General features: G+C 52.9%; 1 protein-coding gene across 1 annotated transcript in view; it reads left to right on the top strand.

Moving 5' to 3' along the window:
* LOC149457450 (glycine N-acyltransferase-like) overlaps positions 1-20,721 on the top strand; it is a 121,809-nt gene that overhangs the window by 80,182 nt on the left and 20,906 nt on the right. The gene's annotated exons all lie outside the window — the stretch shown is intronic.

The following is a 20,721-nucleotide window of genomic DNA, read 5'->3' as shown; positions in this document are numbered from 1 at the left end:
GAATTGTTACTGAGGGACACAGAATTGTTACTGAGGGACACAGAATTGTTACTCAGGGACACAGAACTGTTACTCAGGGACACAGAACTGTTACTCAGGGACAGACACAGAATTGTTACTGAGGGACACAGAATTGTTACTGAGGGACACAGAATTGTTACTGAGGGACACAGAACTGTTACTCAGGGACACAGAACTGTTACTCAGGGACAGACACAGAATTGTTACTGAGGGACACAGAATTGTTACTGAGGGACACAGAATTGTTACTCAGGGACAGACACAGAATTGTTACTGAGGGACACTGAACTGTTACTCAGGGACACAGAACTGTTACTCAGGGACACAGAACTGTTACTCAGGGACAGACACAGAATTGTTACTGAGGGACACAGAATTGCTACTGAGGGACACAGAATTGTTACTGAGGGACACAGAATTGTTACTCAGGGACAGACACAGAATTGTTACTGAGGGACACAGAACTGTTACTCAGGGACACAGAACTGTTACTCAGGGACACAGAACTGTTACTCAGGGACACAGAATTGTTACTCAGGGACACAGAATTGTTACTCAGGGACAGACACAGAATTGTTACTGAGGGACACAGAATTGTTACTCAGGGACAGACACAGAATTGTTACTGAGGGACACAGAACTGTTACTCAGGGACACAGAACTGTTACTCAGGGACACAGAACTGTTACTCAGGGACAGACACAGAATTGTTACTGAGGGACACAGAATTGTTACTGAGGGACACAGAATTGTTACTCAGGGACACAGAACTGTTACTCAGGGACAGACACATAATTGTTACTGAGGGACACAGAATTGTTACTGAGGGACACAGAATTGTTACTGAGGGACACAGAATTGTTACTCAGGGACACAGAACTGTTACTCAGGGACACAGAACTGTTACTCAGGGACAGACACAGAATTGTTACTGAGGGACACAGAATTGTTACTGAGGGACACAGAATTGTTACTGAGGGACACAGAATTGTTACTCAGGGACAGACACAGAATTGTTACTGAGGGACACAGAACTGTTACTCAGGGACACAGAACTGTTACTCAGGGACACAGAACTGTTACTCAGGGACACAGAACTGTTACTCAGGGACAGACACATAATTGTTACTGAGGGACACAGAATTGTTACTGAGGGACACAGAATTGTTACTGAGGGACACAGAATTGTTACTCAGGGACACAGAACTGTTACTCAGGGACAGACACAGAATTGTTACTGAGGGACACAGAATTGTTACTGAGGGACACAGAATTGTTACTGAGGGACACAGAACTGTTACTCAGGGACACAGAACTGTTACTCAGGGACAGACACAGAATTGTTACTGAGGGACACAGAATTGTTACTGAGGGACACAGAATTGTTACTGAGGGACACAGAATTGTTACTCAGGGACAGACACAGAATTGTTACTGAGGGACACAGAACTGTTACTCAGGGACACAGAACTGTTACTCAGGGACACAGAACTGTTACTCAGGGACAGACACATAATTGTTACTGAGGGACACAGAATTGTTACTGAGGGACACAGAATTGTTACTGAGGGACACAGAATTGTTACTCAGGGACAGACACAGAATTGTTACTGAGGGACACTGAACTGTTACTCAGGGACACAGAACTGTTACTCAGGGACACAGAACTGTTACTCAGGGACACAGAATCGTTACTCAGGGACACAGAATTGTTACTCAGGGACAGACACAGAATTGTTACTGAGGGACACAGAATTGTTACTGAGGGACACAGAATTGTTACTCAGGGACACAGAACTGTTACTCAGGGACACAGAACTGTTACTCAGGGACAGACACAGAATTGTTACTGAGGGACACAGAATTGCTACTGAGGGACACAGAATTGTTACTGAGGGACACAGAATTGTTACTCAGGGACAGACACAGAATTGTTACTGAGGGACACAGAACTGTTACTCAGGGACAGACACAGAATTGTTACTGAGGGACACAGAATTGTTACTGAGGGAAACAGAATTGTTACTGAGGGACACAGAATTGTTACTCAGGGACAGACACAGAATTGTTACTGAGGGACACAGAACTGTTACTCAGGGACACAGAACTGTTACTCAGGGACACAGAACTGTTACTCAGGGACACAGAATCGTTACTCAGGGACACAGAATTGTTACTCAGGGACAGACACAGAATTGTTACTCAGGGACACAGAATTGTTACTCAGGGACACAGAATTGTTACTCAGGGACACAGAATTGTTACTGAGGGACACAGAATCGTTACTCAGGGACACAGAATCGTTACTCAGGGACACAGAATCATTGAATTAAAGAGTATGTCAGACACGCAGAGGAGTGGCAGAGGAGGCAATGTTTTAAGAGCGAGCAGACGTGGCAGCAGAGGAAGGGGTCGAGGCAGCACTAGTCGCAGCCAGAGGCCAGTGCTCCCGGTGTCATCCAGCGGTCGTGTCTCCACCGACAACCCTGCCGTCATCGATTGGTTGGCTCGGTCGTCTTCCTCTTCCCAGGTCACCTCTGACACCTACAGCCAACGGTCGGTGTGTACGTCAGACACAACCGTTAGTTGGCATGGCCCGGGAGCAAGCCCACTAAAATCACGTGTTACTCAGGGACACAGAACTGTTACTCAGGGACACAGAATCGTTACTCAGGGACACAGAATTGTTACTCAGGGACAGACACAGAATTGTTACTGAGGGACACAGAATTGTTACTCAGGGACACAGAACTGTTACTCAGGGACACAGAACTGTTACTCAGGGACAGACACAGAATTGTTACTGAGGGACACAGAATTGCTACTGAGGGACACAGAATTGTTACTGAGGGACACAGAATTGTTACTCAGGGACAGACACAGAATTGTTACTGAGGGACACAGAACTGTTACTCAGGGACACAGAACTGTTACTCAGGGACACAGAACTGTTACTCAGGGACAGACACAGAATTGTTACTGAGGGACACAGAATTGTTACTGAGGGAAACAGAATTGTTAATGAGGGACACAGAATTGTTACTCAGGGACAGACACAGAATTGTTACTGAGGGACACAGAACTGTTACTCAGGGACACAGAACTGTTACTCAGGGACACAGAACTGTTACTCAGGGACAGACACAGAATTGTTACTGAGGGACACAGAATTGTTACTGAGGGACACAGAATTGTTACTCAGGGACACAGAACTGTTACTCAGGGACACAGAACTGTTACTCAGGGACAGACACAGAATTGTTACTGAGGGACACAGAATTGTTACTGAGGGACACAGAACTGTTACTCAGGGACACAGAACTGTTACTCAGGGAAAGACACAGAATTGTTACTGAGGGACACAGAATTGTTACTGAGGGACACAGAATTGTTACTCAGGGACAGACACAGAATTGTTACTGAGGGACACAGAACTGTAACTCAGGGACACAGAACTGTTACTCAGGGACACAGAACTGTTACTCAGGGACACAGAACTTTTACTCAGGGACAGACACATAATTGTTACTGAGGGACACAGAATTGTTACTGAGGGACACAGAATTGTTACTGAGGGACACAGAATTGTTACTCAGGGACAGACACAGAATTGTTACTGAGGGACACTGAACTGTTACTCAGGGACACAGAACTGTTACTCAGGGACACAGAATCGTTACTCAGGGACACAGAATTGTTACTCAGGGACAGACACAGAATTGTTACTGAGGGACACAGAATTGTTACTCAGGGACACAGAACTGTTACTCAGGGACACAGAACTCTTACTCAGGGACAGACACAGAATTGTTACTGAGGGACACAGAATTGCTACTGAGGGACACAGAATTGTTACTGAGGGACACAGAATTGTTACTCAGGGAAAGACACAGAATTGTTACTGAGGGACACAGAACTGTTACTCAGGGACAGACACAGAATTGTTACTGAGGGACACAGAATTGTTACTGAGGGAAACAGAATTGTTACTGAGGGACACAGAATTGTTACTCAGGGACAGACACAGAATTGTTACTGAGGGACACAGAATTGTTACTGAGGGACACAGAATTGTTACTGAGGGACACAGAACTGTTACTCAGGGACACAGAACTGTTACTCAGGGACAGACACAGAATTGTTACTGAGGGACACAGAATTGTTACTGAGGGACACAGAATTGTTACTCAGGGACAGACACAGAATTGTTACTGAGGGACACAGAACTGTTACTCAGGGACACAGAACTGTTACTCAGGGACACAGAACTGTTACTCAGGGACAGACACATAATTGTTACTGAGGGACACAGAATTGTTACTGAGGGACACAGAATTGTTACTGAGGGACACAGAATTGTTACTCAGGGACACAGAACTGTTACTCAGGGACACAGAACTGTTACTCAGGGACAGACACAGAATTGTTACTGAGGGACACAGAATTGTTACTGAGGGACACAGAATTGTTACTGAGGGACACAGAATTGTTACTCAGGGACAGACACAGAATTGTTACTGAGGGACACAGAACTGTTACTGAGGGACACAGAACTGTTACTCAGGGACACAGAACTGTTACTCAGGGACACAGAACTGTTACTCAGGGACAGACACATAATTGTTACTGAGGGACACAGAATTGTTACTGAGGGACACAGAATTGTTACTGAGGGACACAGAATTGTTACTCAGGGACACAGAACTGTTACTCAGGGACACAGAACTGTTACTCAGGGACAGACACAGAATTGTTACTGAGGGACACAGAATTGTTACTGAGGGACACAGAATTGTTACTGAGGGACACAGAACTGTTACTCAGGGACACAGAACTGTTACTCAGGGACAGACACAGAATTGTTACTGAGGGACACAGAATTGTTACTGAGGGACACAGAATTGTTACTGAGGGACACAGAATTGTTACTCAGGGACAGACACAGAATTGTTACTGAGGGACACAGAACTGTTACTCAGGGACACAGAACTGTTACTCAGGGACACAGAACTGTTACTCAGGGACAGACACATAATTGTTACTGAGGGACACAGAATTGTTACTGAGGGACACAGAATTGTTACTCAGGGACAGACACAGAATTGTTACTGAGGGACACTGAACTGTTACTCAGGGACACAGAACTGTTACTCAGGGACACAGAATCGTTACTCAGGGACACAGAATTGTTACTCAGGGACAGACACAGAATTGTTACTGAGGGACACAGAATTGTTACTGAGGGACACAGAATTGTTACTCAGGGACACAGAACTGTTACTCAGGGACACAGAACTGTTACTCAGGGACAGACACAGAATTGTTACTGAGGGACACAGAATTGCTACTGAGGGACACAGAATTGTTACTGAGGGACACAGAATTGTTACTCAGGGAAAGACACAGAATTGTTACTGAGGGACACAGAACTGTTACTCAGGGACAGACACAGAATTGTTACTGAGGGACACAGAATTGTTACTGAGGGAAACAGAATTGTTACTGAGGGACACAGAATTGTTACTCAGGGACAGACACAGAATTGTTACTGAGGGACACAGAATTGTTACTGAGGGACACAGAATTGTTACTGAGGGACACAGAACTGTTACTCAGGGACACAGAACTGTTACTCAGGGACAGACACAGAATTGTTACTGAGGGACACAGAATTGTTACTGAGGGACACAGAATTGTTACTCAGGGACAGACACAGAATTGTTACTGAGGGACACAGAACTGTTACTCAGGGACACAGAACTGTTACTCAGGGACACAGAACTGTTACTCAGGGACAGACACATAATTGTTACTGAGGGACACAGAATTGTTACTGAGGGACACAGAATTGTTACTGAGGGACACAGAATTGTTACTCAGGGACACAGAACTGTTACTCAGGGACACAGAACTGTTACTCAGGGACAGACACAGAATTGTTACTGAGGGACACAGAATTGTTACTGAGGGACACAGAATTGTTACTCAGGGACAGACACAGAATTGTTACTGAGGGACACAGAACTGTTACTGAGGGACACAGAACTGTTACTCAGGGACACAGAACTGTTACTCAGGGACACAGAACTGTTACTCAGGGACAGACACATAATTGTTACTGAGGGACACAGAATTGTTACTGAGGGACACAGAATTGTTACTGAGGGACACAGAATTGTTACTGAGGGACACAGAATTGTTACTCAGGGACACAGAACTGTTACTCAGGGACACAGAACTGTTACTCAGGGACAGACACAGAATTGTTACTGAGGGACACAGAATTGTTACTGAGGGACACAGAATTGTTACTGAGGGACACAGAACTGTTACTCAGGGACACAGAACTGTTACTCAGGGACAGACACAGAATTGTTACTGAGGGACACAGAATTGTTACTGAGGGACACAGAATTGTTACTGAGGGACACAGAATTGTTACTCAGGGACAGACACAGAATTGTTACTGAGGGACACAGAACTGTTACTCAGGGACACAGAACTGTTACTCAGGGACACAGAACTGTTACTCAGGGACAGACACATAATTGTTACTGAGGGACACAGAATTGTTACTGAGGGACACAGAATTGTTACTGAGGGACACAGAATTGTTACTCAGGGACAGACACAGAATTGTTACTGAGGGACACTGAACTGTTACTCAGGGACACAGAACTGTTACTCAGGGACACAGAATCGTTACTCAGGGACACAGAATTGTTACTCAGGGACAGACACAGAATTGTTACTGAGGGACACAGAATTGTTACTGAGGGACACAGAATTGTTACTCAGGGACACAGAACTGTTACTCAGGGACAGACACAGAATTGTTACTGAGGGACACAGAATTGCTACTGAGGGACACAGAATTGTTACTGAGGGACACAGAATTGTTACTCAGGGACAGACACAGAATTGTTACTGAGGGACACAGAACTGTTACTCAGGGACAGACACAGAATTGTTACTGAGGGACACAGAATTGTTACTGAGGGAAACAGAATTGTTACTGAGGGACACAGAATTGTTACTCAGGGACAGACACAGAATTGTTACTGAGGGACACAGAACTGTTACTCAGGGACACAGAACTGTTACTCAGGGACACAGAACTGTTACTCAGGGACACAGAATCGTTACTCAGGGACACAGAATTGTTACTCAGGGACAGACACAGAATTGTTACTCAGGGACACAGAATTGTTACTCAGGGACACAGAATTGTTACTCAGGGACACAGAATTGTTACTGAGGGACACAGAATCGTTACTCAGGGACACAGAATCGTTGAATTAAAGAGTATGTCAGACACGCAGAGGAGTGGCAGAGGAGGCAATGTTTTAAGAGCGAGCAGACGTGGCAGCAGAGGAAGGGGTCGAGGCAGCACTAGTCGCAGCCAGAGGCCAGTGCTCCCGGTGTCATCCAGCGGTCGTGTCTCCACCGACAACCCTGCCGTCATCGATTGGTTGGCTCGGTCGTCTTCCTCTTCCCAGGTCACCTCTGACACCTACAGCCAACGGTCGGTGTGTACGTCAGACACAACCGTTAGTTGGCATGGCCCGGGAGCAAGCCCACTAAAATCACGTGTTACTCAGGGACACAGAACTGTTACTCAGGGACACAGAATCGTTACTCAGGGACACAGAATTGTTACTCAGGGACAGACAAAGAATTGTTACTGAGGGACACAGAATTGTTACTCAGGGACACAGAACTGTTACTCAGGGACACAGAACTGTTACTCAGGGACACAGAACTGTTACTCAGGGACAGACACAGAATTGTTACTGAGGGACACAGAATTGCTACTGAGGGACACAGAATTGTTACTGAGGGACACAGAATTGTTACTCAGGGACAGACACAGAATTGTTACTGTGGGACACAGAACTGTTACTCAGGGACACAGAACTGTTACTCAGGGACACAGAACTGTTACTCAGGGACAGACACAGAATTGTTACTGAGGGACACAGAATTGTTACTGAGGGAAACAGAATTGTTAATGAGGGACACAGAATTGTTACTCAGGGACAGACACAGAATTGTTACTGAGGGACACAGAACTGTTACTCAGGGACACAGAACTGTTACTCAGGGACACAGAATCGTTACTCAGGGACACAGAATTGTTACTCAGGGACAGACACAGAATTGTTACTCAGGGACACAGAATTGTTACTCAGGGACACAGAATTGTTACTCAGGGACACAGAATCGTTACTCAGGGACACAGAATCGTTACTCAGGGACACAGAATCGTTGAATTAAAGAGTATGTCAGACACGCAGAGGAGTGGCAGAGGAGGCAATGTTTTAAGAGCGAGCAGACGTGGCAGCAGAGGAAGGGGTCGAGGCAGCACTAGTCGCAGCCAGAGGCCAGTGCTCCCGGTGTCATCCAGCGGTCGTGTCTCCACCGACAACCCTGCCGTCATCGATTGGTTGGCTCGGTCGTCTTCCTCTTCCCAGGTCACCTCTGACACCTACAGCCAACGGTCGGTGTGTACGTCAGACACAACCGTTAGTTGGCATGGCCCGGGAGCAAGCCCACTAAAATCACGTGTTACTCAGGGACACAGAACTGTTACTCAGGGACACAGAATCGTTACTCAGGGACACAGAATTGTTACTCAGGGACAGACACAGAATTGTTACTGAGGGACACAGAATTGTTACTCAGGGACACAGAACTGTTACTCAGGGACACAGAACTGTTACTCAGGGACAGACACAGAATTGTTACTGAGGGACACAGAATTGCTACTGAGGGACACAGAATTGTTACTGAGGGACACAGAATTGTTACTCAGGGACAGACACAGAATTGTTACTGAGGGACACAGAACTGTTACTCAGGGACACAGAACTGTTACTCAGGGACACAGAACTGTTACTCAGGGACAGACACAGAATTGTTACTGAGGGACACAGAATTGTTACTGAGGGAAACAGAATTGTTAATGAGGGACACAGAATTGTTACTCAGGGACAGACACAGAATTGTTACTGAGGGACACAGAACTGTTACTCAGGGACACAGAACTGTTACTCAGGGACACAGAACTGTTACTCAGGGACACAGAATCGTTACTCAGGGACACAGAATTGTTACTCAGGGACAGACACAGAATTGTTACTCAGGGACACAGAATTGTTACTCAGGGACACAGAATTGTTACTCAGGGACACAGAATCGTTACTCAGGGACACAGAATCGTTGAATTAAAGAGTATGTCAGACACGCAGAGGAGTGGCAGAGGAGGCAATGTTTTAAGAGCAAGCAGACGTGGCAGCAGAGGAAGGGGTCGAGGCAGCACTAGTCGCAGCCAGAGGCCAGTGCTCCCGGTGTCATCCAGCGGTCGTGTCTCCACCGACAACCCTGCCGTCATCGATTGGTTGGCTCGGTCGTCTTCCTCTTCCCAGGTCACCTCTGACACCTACAGCCAACGGTCGGTGTGTACGTCAGACACAACCGTTAGTTGGCATGGCCCGGGAGCAAGCCCACTAAAATCACGTGTCCTCTACCTGCCCCTGTCCTTTGGTGTTCCCTCACCAAGCGTAGTATCGCATGCTGTGGGCTCAGCCCCACTGTACAGTGAGGAAGAGCTAACAGAGGGCGGTCAGGAACGGGGGGAGACATCCGCCTCTTCAGCAGCCAGGCGAAGAAGTACTGGCGAGGAGAGTGGCTCGGTAGCCGGTCTAGAGACAGGTCTGTCTCCTGACCCACACGCAGCCGAGGGGGCTAGTAGTGAGGCGGAGACCCTAATTGATGAGGAGGAGGCTGATCGCACTTGGCAGCCTCGTCGTCATCAAGCAATTTCTTCCGCATCATCAGGAGAAGAGGGTGCCAGCTTGGCAGCGAGCAAAACAGTCGGTGGGTTGCCCAGGAGGCAGCAGGGTCGCAGCAGTGTCAGTGGAGGCAAACGGCCACGGAGTAGAGCACCAGCTCTCTTGCAGCCTACCACCACGGCCAGTAGTGGTGCCGGTGTGCACGGAGGAAGTAGCAGTCAGCCAGTGAGGAGTAGCGGGGGCAAAGTTTCCTACTCGGCGGTGTGGCAATTTTTCGTCAAGCCGCCCGCGGAAGTAAACGTAGCCGTATGTCGACTATGTGGCCAGATAGTCAAGCGTGGCCAGGGGGCCCATGTTGGGACTACAGCGTTGCGTCAGCATATGCAGCGTCGCCATTTGGTGGCCTGGGAAAACCGTGATAAAGATACGGCGGTTCTGCCTGCCCCAGCCCCCGCTCCATCACCCGCTCCGTTACTTGCTCCGTCACCCGACGTCAATCGCCCTCTATCAGCCAGTCAAGGCTCCAACACCTCTGCTGAGGGGAGTTGTTGCTCGTTGGCATCTTCCGCTCGTTCAGATGCTCCTTCTCCTGCTACTCCTCTTCACGGATTCCGTCAGCAGTCTTTCTTGGAATCCGTTTCCAAGAGACAACAGTTTGCGAGCACGCACCCGACGGTGCAGAAGCTGAACGTCCTCCTGTCCAAGTTGCTGGTGCTGCAGTCCCTCCCTTTCCAAGTGGTGGACTCAGCACCTTTCCGAGAAATGATGGCTTGTGCCGCGCCGCGGTGGAGAGTGCCAAGCCGGCATTTCTTCGCCAAAAAGGCAGTGCCAGCCCTGCATTCACATGTAGAAGAGATGGTGGGCCAGTCTTTGAGCATGTCGGTCTCTGCCAAAGTGCACGGCAGCGCCGACGTGTGGAGCTGTAACTATGGTCAGGGACAGTACATGTCATTTACGGCCCACTGGGTGAACGTGGTGCCGGCACAGCCGCACCAGCAACTTGGACAGGTCACGCCGCTTTTGCCTCCACGTTTGCACGTCCTTGGTCCAGCAAACATGTCCGCCTCTACCACCTCTTCTTCCGCCGTGTCCTCAGCCGCCACCCCCGTGCCAAGTCCCATTACCCGACCGGCATATCACATGTGCAGGGCGCAACGGTGTCACGCTGTGCTGCACCTGGTATGCCTTGGCGAACGTAGTCACACAGAGAAGGAACTTCTGAGTGTAATGAACAGAGAAATCGACAGATGGCTGTCTCCGCGCAAACTGAAAATCGGAACCATGTTGACCGACAACGGAAAGAACATGGTGTCTGCTCTGCGTCAAGGAAGGTTGTGCCATGCGCCATGCATGGCTCACGTGTTCAATCTGGTTGTCAAGCGGTTCCTAAAATCCACCATCCCACTGCAAGACATCCTTAAAATGTCACGTAAACTTTGCATGCATTTCAGCCATTCCTACACCGCAAAGCACACCCTCCTTGAGCTGCAGCGGCAGAACGGAATTCCACAGCATCGCCTGATCTGCGACGTTGCAACAAGGTGGAATTCAACCCTACACATGTTAGACCGCCTTTACGAACAGCGAAAGGCCATCACCGATTTCCTGATGTTACAAGCGGATAAAGGTACTCCCCTGTGAAACTTCGATGTCAGCCATTGGCAGCTCATGCGTGACACCTGCCGCTTGCTCAGGCCCTTTGAGGAGGCCACGCTATTCGTGAGTTGGCAGGACTATGGGATGAATGACGTCATTCCTCTGTTGCACGTCCTGGAACAAATGCTGTTAACAATGGCTGGTCAGGGTGCGGTAGACGTGGCGCACAGATCTCAACGCCACATGACCCCTGTGGGGGCAGGACAGGAAGAAGAGGAGGAGGTAGAGGAGGACATTGGTGCTCAGGAATTATTGAGTGAAATGGGTGGTTTTTCCACTCAGCGGACAGGAGTGGAGGAGCAGGAGCATCTGGTAGAGGAGGAGACAGAGGACCAAGACGCACCGTGGCAGTATGCTGTGGAGATGGAGGCAGGGAGTCCCTCGCATTCCTTGGCACAAATGGCCCATAGCATGCTCGGTTGCTTGCGTAGCGACAGTCGAATAATAACCATCAGACAGAGGGATGACTTTTGGCTGTCCACCTTGTTGGACCCTCTCTACCGTTCAAAAATGGTGGCCTTTTTCACACCTGCTGAGAGGGAGGCCAAAATAACGTACTATAAAAACCACCTATGTAGTCAGTTGGTCTCTGCCTTTGTGCGCCAACGTCCATCCTCAGACCCTGTGGGCCCTGTGCGCTCGCGTTCCGCTGCCATGGCAGCAGGGGAGGGGTGGGGTGGTAGGAGCAGTGGCAGCTCCACCAGCAGCGGCTGCCTCAGTCTGCAGTCGATGATGAGTAGCTTTCTTCACCAGCGCAGTGAGGAAACTACTAACCAGCCGCAGCAGCAGCAGCATCAGGTGGACCTGGAGCAGGACATCAAACAACAGGCTTGGGCCTACTTGGACAGCACCCTGCCAACCGAGGTAGACAATCCCCTTGACTACTGGGCAACGAAACTTGACCTTTGGCCCCAACTAGCAGAATTTGCCCTTGAAAGGCTGTCATGCCCGGCCAGTAGCGTGGCATCGGAGCGCGTGTTTAGTGCGGCAGGAAGTATTGTAACTCCGCGGACGACACGACTGTCCACCCAAAGTGTGGAGAGACTCACGTTTGTGAAAATGAATCAGGCGTGGATTAGTCTGGATTTCAAACCACCGGTTCCTGACACAACTGAAATCCGCCATGAATCATGCCCCAAACATGTACAACTTTCAGGTCTCCTCACACTGCTGCTGTGTTCCATTTTGTCATAGGGTGCTGGCAGATTACGGGCCTCCCATTGCTGCTGCCAGGCCCCTAATCTGCCATGGGCCCCTGTACCGCCTCCTCATGCTGCTGCCAGGTCCACAGTGTCTCATGGGTCCCTGTACGGCCTCCCATTGCTGCTGTCTCCATAGCCACACTCTGCCATGTGCCACTTTCAGGTCTCCTCACACTGCTGCTGGGTTCCATTTTGTCATAGGGTGCTGGCAGATTACGGGCCTCCCATTGCTGCTGCCAGGCCCCTAATCTGCCATGGGCCCCTGTACCGCCTCCTCATGCTGCTGCCAGGTCCACAGTGTCTCATGGGTCCCTGTACGGCCTCCCATTGCTGCTGTCTCCATCGCCACACTCTGCCATGTGCTACTTTCAGGTCTCCTCACACTGCTGCTGGGTTCCATTTTGTTATAGGGTGCTGGCAGATTATGGGCCTCCCATTGCTGCTGCCAGGCCCCTAATCTGCCATGGTCCCCTGTACCGCCTCCTCATGCTGCTGCCAGGTCCACAGTTTCTCATGGGTCCCTGTACCGCCTCCCATTGCTGCTGTCTCCATCGCCACACTCTGCCATGTGCCACTTTCAGGTCTCCTCACACTGCTGCTGGGTTTCATTTTGTCATAGGGTGCTGGCAGAATACGGGCCTCCCATTGCTGCTGCCAGGCCCCTAATCTGCCATGGGCCCCTGTACTGCCTCCTCATGCTGCTGCCAGGTCCACAGTGTCTCATGGGTCCCTGTACCGCCTCCCATTGCTGCTGTCTCCATCGCCACACTCTGCCATGTGCCACTTTCAGGTCTCCTTACACTGCTGCTGGGTTTCATTTTGTCATAGAGTGCTGGCAGATTACGGGCCTCCCATTGCTGCTGCCAGGCCCCTAATCTGCCATGGGCCCCTGTACCGCCTCCTCATGCTGCTGCCAGGTCCACAGTGTCTCATGGGTCCCTGTACCACCTCCCATTGCTGCTGTCTCCATCGCCACACTCTGCCATGTGCCACTTTCAGGTCTCCTCACACTGCTGCTGGGTTCCATTTTGTCATAGGGTGCTGTATGGCCTCCCATTGCTGCTGCCAGGCCCCTAATCTGCCATGGGCCCCTGTACCGCCTCCTCATGCTGCTGCCAGGTCCACAGTGTCTCATGGGTCCCTGTACGGCCTCCCATTGCTGCTGTCTCCATCGCCAAACTCTGCCATGTGCCACTTTCAGGTCTCCTCACACTGCTGCTGGGTTCCATTTTGTCATAGGGTGCTGGCAGATTACGGGCCTCCCATTGCTGCTGCCAGGCCCGTAATCTGTCATGGGCCCCTGTACCGCCTCCTCATGCTGCTGCCAGGTCCACAGTGTGTCATGGGTCCCTGTACGGCCTCCCATTGCTGCTGTCTCCATCGCCACACTCTGCCATGTGCCACTTTCAGGTCTCCTCACACTGCTGCTGGGTTCCATTTTGTCATAGGGTGCTGTATGGCCTCCCATTGCTGCTGCCAGGCCCCTAATCTGCCATGGGCCCCTGTACCGCCTCCTCATGCTGCTGCCAGGTCCACAGTGTCTCATGGGTCCCTGTACCGCCTCCCATTGCTGCTGTCTCCATCGCCACACTCTGCCATGTGCCACTTTCAGGTCTCCTCACACTGCTGCTGGGTTCCATTTTGTCATAGGGTGCTGTATGGCCTCCCATTGCTGCTGCCAGGCCCCTAATCTGCCATGGGCCCCTGTACCGCCTCCTCATGCTGCTGCCAGGTCCACAGTGTCTCATGGGTCCCTGTACGGCCTCCCATTGCTGCTGTCTCCATCGCCACACTCTGCCATGGGCCACTTTCAGGTCTCCTCACACTGCTGCTGGGTTCCATTTTGTCATAGAGTGCTGGCAGATTACGGGCCTCCCATTGCTGCTGCCAGGCCCCTAATCTGCCATGGGCCCCTGTACCGCCTCCTCATGCTGCTGCCAGGTCCACAGTGTGTCATGGGTCCCTGTACGGCCTCCCATTGCTGCTGTCTCCATCGCCACACTCTGCCATGTGCCACTTTCAGGTCTCCTCACACTGCTGCTGGGTTCCATTTTGTCATAGAGTGCTGGCAGATTACGGGCCTCCCATTGCTGCTGCCAGGCCCCTAATCTGCCATGGGCCCCTGTACCGCCTCCTCATGCTGCTGCCAGGTCCACAGTGTCTCATGGGTCCCTGTACCGCCTCCCATTGCTGCTGTCTCCATCGCCACACTCTGCCATGTGCCACTTTCAGGTCTCCTCACACTGCTGCTGGGTTCCATTTTGTCATAGAGTGCTGGCAGATTACGGGCCTCCCATTGCTGCTGCCAGGCCCCTAATCTGCCATGGGCCCCTGTACCGCCTCCTCATGCTGCTGCCAGGTCCACAGTGTGTCATGGGTCCCTGTACCGCCTCCCATTGCTGCTGTCTCCATCGCCACACTCTGCCATGTGCCACTTTCAGGTCTCCTCACACTGCTGCTGGGTTCCATTTTGTCATAGAGTGCTGGCAGATTACGGGCCTCCCATTGCTGCTGCCAGGCCCCTAATCTGCCATGGGCCCCTGTACCGCCTCCTCATTCTGCTGCCAGGTCCACAGTGTCTCATGGGTCCCTGTACCGCCTCCCATTGCTGCTGTCTCCATCGCCACACTCTGCCATGTGCCACTTTCACGTCTCCTCACACTGCTGCTGGGTTCCATTTTGTCATAGGGTGCTGTATGGCCTCCCATTGCTGCTGCCAGGCCCCTAATCTGCCATGGGCCCCTGTACCGCCTCCTCATGCTGCTGCCAGGTCCACAGTGTCTCATGGGTTCCTCTACCGCCTCCCATTGCTGCTGTCTCCATCGCCACACTCTGCCATGTGCCACTTTCAGGTCTCCTCACACTGCTGCTGGGTTCCATTTTGCCATAGAGTGCTGGCAGATTACGGGCCTCCCATTGCTGCTGCCAGGCCCCTAATCTGCCATGGGCCCCTGTACCGATTCCTCATGCTGCTGCCAGGTCCACAGTGTCTCATGGGTCCCTGTACCGCCTCCCATTGCTGCTGTCTCCATCGCCACACTCTGCCATGTGCCACTTTCAGGTCTCCTCACACTGATGCTGGGTTCCATTTTGTCATAGAGTGCTGGCAGATTACGGGCCTCCCATTGCTGCTGCCAGGCCCCTAATCTGCCATGGGCCCCTGTACCGCCTCCTCATGCTGCTGCCAGGTCCACAGTGTGTCATGGGTCCCTGTACGGCCTCCCATTGCTGCTGTCTCCATCGCCACACTCTGCCATGTGCCACTTTCAGGTCTCCTCACACTGCTACTGGGTTCCATTTTGTCATAGGGTGCTGTATGGCCTCCCATTGCTGCTGCCAGGCCCCTAATCTGCCATGGGCCCCTGTACCGCCTCCTCATGCTGCTGCCAGGTCCACAGTGTCTCATGGGTCCCTGTACGGCCTCCCATTGCTGCTGTCTCCATCGCCACACTCTGCCATGTGCCACTTTCAGGTCTCCTCACACTGCTGCTGGGTTCCATTTTGTCATAGAGTGCTGGCAGATTACGGGCCTCCCATTGCTGCTGCCAGGCCCCTAATCTGCCATGGGCCCCTGTACCGCCTCCTCATGCTGCTGCCAGGTCCACAGTGTCTCATGGGTCCCTGTACCGCCTCCCATTGCTGCTGTCTCCATCGCCACACTCTGCCATGTGCCACTTTCAGGTCTCCTCACACTGCTGCTGGGTTCCATTTTGTCATAGGGTGCTGTATGGCCTCCCATTGCTGCTGCCAGGCCCCTAATCTGCCATGGGCCCCTGTACCGCCTCCTCATGCTGCTGCCAGGTCCACAGTGTCTCATGGGTCCCTGTACAGCCTCCCATTGCTGCTGTCTCCATCGCCACACTCTGCCATGTGCCACTTTCAGGTCTCCTCACACTGCTGCTGGGTTCCATTTTGTCATAGAGTGCTGGCAGATTACGGGCCTCCCATTGCTGCTGCCAGGCCCCTAATCTGCCATGGGCCCCTGTACCGCCTCCTCATGCTGCTGCCAGGTCCACAGTGTGTCATGGGTCCCTGTACCGCCTCCCATTGCTGCTCTCTCCATCGCCACACTCTGCCATGTGCCACTTTCAGGTCTCCTCACACTGCTGCTGGGTTCCATTTTGTCATAGGGTGCTGTATGGCCTCCCATTGCTGCTGCCAGGCCCCTAATCTGCCATGGGCCCCTGTACCGCCTCCTCATGCTGCTGCCAGGTCCACAGTGTGTCATGGGTCCCTGTACGGCCTCCCATTGCTGCTGTCTCCATCGCCACACTCTGCCATGTGCCACTTTCAGATCTCCTCACACTGCTGCTGGGTTCCATTTTGTCATAGAGCGCTGGCAGATTACGGGCCTCCCATTGCTGCTGCCAGGCCCCTAATCTGCCATGGGCCCCTGTACCGCCTCCTCATGCTGCTGCCGGGTCCACAGTGTCTCATGGGTCCCTGTACCGCCTCCCATTGCTGCTGTCTCTATCGCCACACTCTGCCATGTGCCACTTTCAGGTCTCCTCACACTGCTGCTGGGTTCCATTTTGTCATAGGGTGCTGTATGGCCTCCCATTGCTGCTGCCAGGCCCCTAATCTGCCATGGGCCCCTGTACCGCCTCCTCATGCTGCTGCCAGGTCCACAGTGTCTCATGGGTCCCTGTACGGCCTCCCATTGCTGCTGTCTCCATCGCCACACTCTGCCATGGGCCACTTTCAGGTCTCCTCACACTGCTGCTGGGTTCCATTTTGTCATAGAGTGCTGGCAGATTACGGGCCTCCCATTGCTGCTGCCAGGCCCCTAATCTGCCATGGGCCCCTGTACCGCCTCCTCATGCTGCTGCCAGGTCCACAGTGTGTCATGGGTCCCTGTACGGCCTCCCATTGCTGCTGTCTCCATCGCCACACTCTGCCATGTGCCACTTTCAGGTCTCCTCACACTGCTGCTGGGTTCCATTTTGTCATAGGGTGCTGTATGGCCTCCCATTGCTGCTGCCAGGCCCCTAATCTGCCATGGGCCCCTGTACCACCTCCTCATGCTGCTGTCAGGTCCACAGTGTGTCATGGGTCCCTGTACGGCCTCCCATTGCTGCTGTCTCCATCGCCACACTCTGCCATGTGCCACTTTCAGGTCTCCTCACACTGCTGCTGGGTTCCATTTTGTCATAGAGTGCTGGTAGATTACGGGCCTCCCATTGCTGCTGCCAGGCCCCTAATCTGCCATGGGCCCCTGTACCGCCTCCTCATGCTGCTGCCAGGTCCACAGTGTCTCATGGGTCCCTGTACCGCCTCCCATTGCTGCTGTCTCCATCGCCACACTCTGCCATGTGCCACTTTCAGGTCTCCTCACACTGCTGCTGGGTTCCATTTTGTCATAGGGTGCTGTATGGCCTCCCATTGCTGCTGCCAGGCCCCTAATCTGCCATGGGCCCCTGTACCGCCTCCTCATGCTGCTGCCAGGTCCACAGTGTGTCATGGGTCCCTGTACGGCCTCCCATTGCTGCTGTCTCCATCGCCACACTCTGCCATGTGCCACTTTCAGGTCTCCTCACACTGCTGCTGGGTTCCATTTTATCATAGAGTGCTGGCAGATTACGGGCCTCCCATTGCTGCTGCCAGGCCCCTAATCTGCCATGGGCCCCTGTACCGCCTCCTCATGCTGCTGCCGGGTCCACAGTGTCTCATGGGTCCCTGTACCGCCTCCCATTGCTGCTGTCTCCATCGCCACACTCTGCCATGTGCCACTTTCAGGTCTCCTCACACTGCTGCTGGGTTCCATTTTGTCATAGGGTGCTGTATGGCCTCCCATTGCTGCTGCCAGGCCCCTAATCTGCCATGGGCCCCTGTACCGCCTCCTCATGCTGCTGCCAGGTCCACAGTGTGTCATGGGTCCCTGTACGGCCTCCCATTGCTGCTGTCTCCATCGCCACACTCTGCCATGTGCCACTTTCAGGTCTCCTCACACTGCTGCTGGGTTCCATTTTGTCATAGAGTGCTGGCAGATTACGGGCCTCCCATTGCTGCTGCCAGGCCCCTAATCTGCCATGGGCCCCTGTACCACCTCCTCATGCTGCTGCCAGGTCCACAGTGTCTCATGGGTCCCTGTACCGCCTCCCATTGCTGCTGTCTCCATCGCCACACTCTGCCATGTGCCACTTTCAGGTCTCCTCACACTGCTGCTGGGTTCCATTTTGTCATAGGGTGCTGTATGGCCTCCCATTGCTGCTGCCAGGCCCCTAATCTGCCATGGGCCCCTGTACCGCCTCCTCATGCTGCTGCCAGGTCCACAGTGTCTCATGGGTCCCTGTACCGCCTCCCATTGCTGCTGTCTCCATCGCCACACTCTGCCATGTGCCACTTTCAGGTCTCCTCACACTGCTGCTGGGTTCCATTTTGTCATAGGGTGCTGGCAGATTACGGGCCTCCCATTGCTGCTGCCAGGCCCCTAATCTGCCATGGGCCCCTGTACCGCCTCCTCATGCTGCTGCCAGGCCCGTAATCTGTCATGGGCCCCTTTACCGCCTCCTCATGCTGCTGCCAGGTCCAGAGTGTGTCATGGGTCCCTGCAGCAGTGTCAGTGGAGGCAAACGGCCACGGAGTAGAGCACCAGCTCCACTGCAGCCTACCACCACGGCCAGTAGTGGTGCCGGTGTGCACGGAGGAAGTAGCAGTCAGCCAGTGAGGAGTAGCGGGGGCAAAGTTTCCTACTCGGCGGTGTGGCAATTTTTCCTCAAGCCGCCCGAGGAAGTAAACGTAGCCTTATGTCGACTATGTGGCCAGAAAGTCAAGCGTGGCCAGGGGGCCCATGTTGGGACTACAGCGTTGCGTCAGCATATGCAGCGTTGCCATTCGGTGGTCTGGGAAAACCGTGATAAAGATACGGCGGTTCTGCCTGCCCCAGCCCAGGGTTCCATTTTGTCATAGGGTGCTGGCAGATTACGGGCCTCCCATTGCTGCTGCCAGGCCCGTAATCTGTCATGGGCCCCTGTACCGCCTCCTCATGCTGCTGCCAGGTCCAGAGTGTGTCATGGGCCCCCGTACCGACTCCTCATGCTGCTGCCAGGCTCGTAATCTGTCATGGGCCCCTGTACCGCCTCCTCATGCTGCTGCCAGGTCCAGAGTGTGTCATGGGCCCCCGTACCGACTCCTCATGCTGCTGCCAGGCCCGTAATCTGTCATGGGCCCTTGTACCACCTCCTCATGCTGCTGCCAGGTCCAGAGTGTGTCATGGGTTCCTGTACGGCCTCCCATTGCTGCTGCCAGGCCCGTAATCTGCCATGGGCCCCCGTACCGACTCCTCATGCTGCTGCCAGGCCCATAATCTGTCATGGGCCCCTGTACTGCCTCCTCATGCTGCTGCCAGGTCCAGAGTGTGTCATGGGTCCCTGTACGGCCTCCCATTGCTGCTGCCAGGCCCGTAATCTGCCATGGGCCCCTGTACCGACTCCTCATGCTGCTGCCAGGCCTGTAATCTGTCATGGGCCCCTGTACCGCCTCCTCATGCTGCTGCCAGGTCCAGAGTGTGTCATGGGCTCCCGTACCGACTCCTCATGCTGCTGCCAGGCCCGTAATCTGTCATGGGCCCCTGTACCGCCTCCTCCTGCTGCTGCCAGGTCCAGAGTGTGTCATGGGCCCCTGTACCGCCTCCTCATGCTGCTGCCAGGTCCAGAGTGTGTCATGGGCCCCCGTACCGACTCCTCATGCTGCTGCCAGGCCCATAATCTGTCATGGGCCCCTGTACCGCCTCCTCATGCTGCTGCCAGGTCCAGAGTGTGTCATGGGTCCCTGTACGGCCTCCCATTGCTGCTGCCAGGCCCGTAATATGCCATGGGCCCCCGTACCGACTCCTCATGCTGCTGCCAGGCCCGTAATATGCCATGGGCCCCCGTACCGACTCCTCATGCTGCTGCCAGGCCCGTAATCTGTCATGGGCCCCTGTACCGCCTCCTCATGCTGCTGCCAGGTCCAGAGTGTGTCATGGGCCCCCTTACCGACTCCTCATGCTGCTGCCAGGCCCGTAATCTGTCATGGGCCCCTGTACCGCCTCCTCATGCTGCTGCCAG

The sequence above is a fragment of the Staurois parvus genome, unplaced genomic scaffold (assembly GCF_062004578.1).
Source record: "Staurois parvus isolate SC_StPar_1 unplaced genomic scaffold, SC_StPar_1.0 ptg000320l, whole genome shotgun sequence".
NCBI lineage: Eukaryota > Metazoa > Chordata > Amphibia > Anura > Ranidae > Staurois > Staurois parvus.
The sequence above is the reverse complement of the archived record's forward strand: the minus strand, read 5'-3'. Positions and strand labels throughout refer to the sequence as shown.